A 3,600-nucleotide genomic window follows, 5' to 3' on the forward strand; every position below is an offset into this window, starting at 1 on the left:
TGTGAACATGAATGTGCTTTGTGAGTAGTTACGTTTGTTCCTGAGGACATGGGAGAAGTCTTCTTATAAGTAATCATGTGAATTTGGTATTAGTTCGATATTTTGATGAGATGTATGTTGTCTTTCCTCTAGTGGTGTTATGTGAACGTTGACTACATGACACTTCACCATGATTTGGGCCTAGGGGAAGGCATTGGGAAGTAATAAGTAGATGATGGGTTGCTAGAGTGACATAAGATTAAACCCTAGTTTATGCGTTGCTTCGTAAGGGGCTGATTTGGATCCATATGTTTCATGTTATGGTTAGATTTATCTTAATTCTTCTTTCATAGTTGCGGATGCTTGCGAGAGGGGTTAATCATAAGTGTGAGGCTTGTCCAAGGGAAGGCAGCACCCAAGCACCGGTCCACCCACATATCAAATTATGAATGTAACGAACGTGAATCATATGAGCATGATGAAAACTAACTTGACAACAATTCCCATGTGTCCTCGGGAGCACTTTGCTTTATATAAGAGTTCGTCATGGCTTATCCTTTGCTACAAAAAGTATTGGTCCACCTTGCTGCACCTTTGTTACTTTTTTACTTGTTACCCATTACGAATTATCTGATCACACAACTATCTGTTACCGATAATTTCAGTGCTTGCAGAGAATACCTTGCTGAAAACCGTCATTTCCTTCTGCTCCTCGTTGGGTTCGACACTCTTACTTATCGAAAGGACTATGATAGATCCCCTATACTTGTGGGTCATCAAGACTCTTTTCTGGCGCCGTTGCCGGGGAGTGAAGCGCCTTTGGTAAGGAAACATTTATATAGTGTGCTGAAATTTACTATCACTTGTTACTATGGAAAATAATCCTTTGAGGGTTTTGTTCGGGGTATCTTCATCCCAACCAGAAGAGGAAAGAGTTGCCCCTCAACCTACTGCACCTACTGAAAATATTTATTATGAAATTCCTTCAGGTATGATAGAGAAACTGCTAGCTAATCCTTATGCGGGAGATGGAACATTACATCCTGATATGCACCTAATCTATGTGGACGAAGTTTGTGGATTATTTAAGCTTGCAGGTTTGCCCAATTATGATGTCAAGAAGAAGGTCTTCCCTTTATCTTTGAAGGTAAAGGCATTTACATGGTATAGGCTATGTGATGATATTAGATCAAGGAACTACAACCGATTGAAATTGGAATTTCATCAGAAGTTTTATCCTATGCATCTGGTTCATCGTGATCGGAATTATATATATATAATTTCTATCCTCGTGAAGGAGAAAGTATTGCTCAAGCTTGGGGAGGCTTGAGTTAATGTTATATTCATGCCCCAACCATGAGCTCTCAAGAGAAATTATCATTCAGAATTGTTATGCTCAGCTTTCTCATAATGATCAATCCATGCTCGATACTTCTTGTACTGGTTCTTTTATGAAGAAGACTACTGAATTCAAATGGGATTTATTGGAAATAATTAAACGGAACTCTGAATATTGGGAACTCGACGAAGGTAATGAGTCAGGTATAAACCTTAAGTTCGATTGTGTTAAAACTTTTATGGATACCGATGCTTTTCATGAATTTAGCACTAAATATGGACTTGACTCTGAGATAGTAGCTTCTTTTTGTGAATCATTTGCTACTCGTGTTGATCTCCCTAAAGAGAAGTGGTTTAAATATCATCCTCCCATTGAAGTGAAAGTAGTATAAACTATTAAAGTTGAAGAAGAAACTATTACTTATAATGTTGATCCTATTGTTCCTACTGCTTACATTGAGAAACCACCTTTTCCTGTTAGAATAAAGGATCATGCTAAAGCTTCAACTGTGGTTCGTAAGAGTTATACTAGAACAACTACACCCCCCTAAACAAATTAAAGTTGAACCTAGTATTGCTATGGTTAAAGATCTCTTAGCTGATAATATTGATGGGCATATTATTTATTTCTGTGATGAAGCTGCTAGAATTGCTAAACCAGATATTAAAGATAAACATAGACCAATTGTTGACATGCCTGTTGTTTCTGTTAAAATAGGAGATCATTGTTATCATGGCTTATGTGATGTTGGTGCTAGTGTGAGTGCAATTCCCTTTACTTTATATAAATAAATTATGAATGATATTGCACCTGCTGAAATAGAAGAAACTGATGTTACTATCAAGCTAGCTAATGGAGATACTATATCACCAATTGGAATTGTTAGAGATGTTGAATTCTTGTGTGGGAAAATAAAATACCCTACTGATTTTCTTGTTCTTGGTTCTCCACAAGATGACTTTTGTCCCATTATATTTGGTAGACCCTTCTTGAATATTGTTAATGCTAAGATAGACTGCGAGAAAGAAATTGTTACCGTCGGTTTTGGGGATGAGTCTCATGATTTTTATTTCTCTAAATTTAGTAGACAACCCCGTGATAAAGAATTGCCTAGTAAGGATGAAATTATTAGTCTTGCTTCTATTGCCGTGCCTCCTACTGATCCTTTAGAACAATATTTGCTAGACCATGAAAATGATATGTTTATGAATGAACGAAAGGAATTAGATGAATTATTCTTTAATCAAGGGCCTATTCTGAAACACATTGCCTGTTGAAATCCTTAGGGATCCTCCTCCACCCAAGGGTGATCCCGTGTTTGAGCTCAAGAAATTACCTGATACTTTGAAATATGCTTATCTTGATGAAAAGAAGATATATCCTATTATTATTAGTGCTAACCTTTCAGAGCATGAAGAAAATAGATTATTGAAAATTCTGAAGAAGCACCGTACCGCTATTGGATATGGTCTTGATGATCTTAAGGGCATTAGTCCCACTCTATGTCGCACAAAATTAATATGGAACAAGATGCTAAACCAGTTGTTGATCACCAACGACGGTCAAATCCTAATATGAAAGAAGTGGTAAGAAATGAAATACTAAAGCTTCTAGAGGCATGTATAATTTATCCTATCGCTGGTAGTAGATGGGTAAGTCATGTTCATTGTGTCCCTAATAAGGGAGGCATTACTGTTGTTCCTAATGATAAGAATGAATTGGTTCCACAAAGAATTGTTACAGGTTATAGAATGGTAATTGATTTCCGCAAACTGAACAAAGCTACTAGAAAAGATCACTACCCTCTACCTTTTATTGATCAAATGCTAGAAAGACTATCCAAACATACACATTTTTGCTTTCTAGATGGTTTTTCTGGTTTTTCTCAAATACCTGTGTCAAAAGAGGATCAAGAATATACCACTTTTACTTGCCCTTTCTGTACTTTTGCTTATAGACGTATGCCTTTCGGTTTATGCAATGCACCTGCTACCTTTCAAAGATGTACGACTACTATATTCTCTAACTTTTGTGAAAAGATTGTTGAGGTTTTCATGGATGATTTCTCCGTTTACAGAACTTCCTTTGATGATTGCTTAAGGAACCTTGATCGAGTTTTGCAGAGGTGTGAAGAAACTAATCTTGTCTTGAATTGGGAAAGGTGCCACTTTCTGGTTAATGACGGTATTGTCTTGGGGCCTAAGATTTCTGAAGGAGGTATTGAAGTTAATAAAGCTAAAGTAGATGATATTGAAAAGATGTCGTGTCCTAAAGATATCAAA

This window comes from Triticum aestivum, chromosome 1A (genome assembly GCF_018294505.1).
Source record: "Triticum aestivum cultivar Chinese Spring chromosome 1A, IWGSC CS RefSeq v2.1, whole genome shotgun sequence".
NCBI lineage: Eukaryota > Viridiplantae > Streptophyta > Magnoliopsida > Poales > Poaceae > Triticum > Triticum aestivum.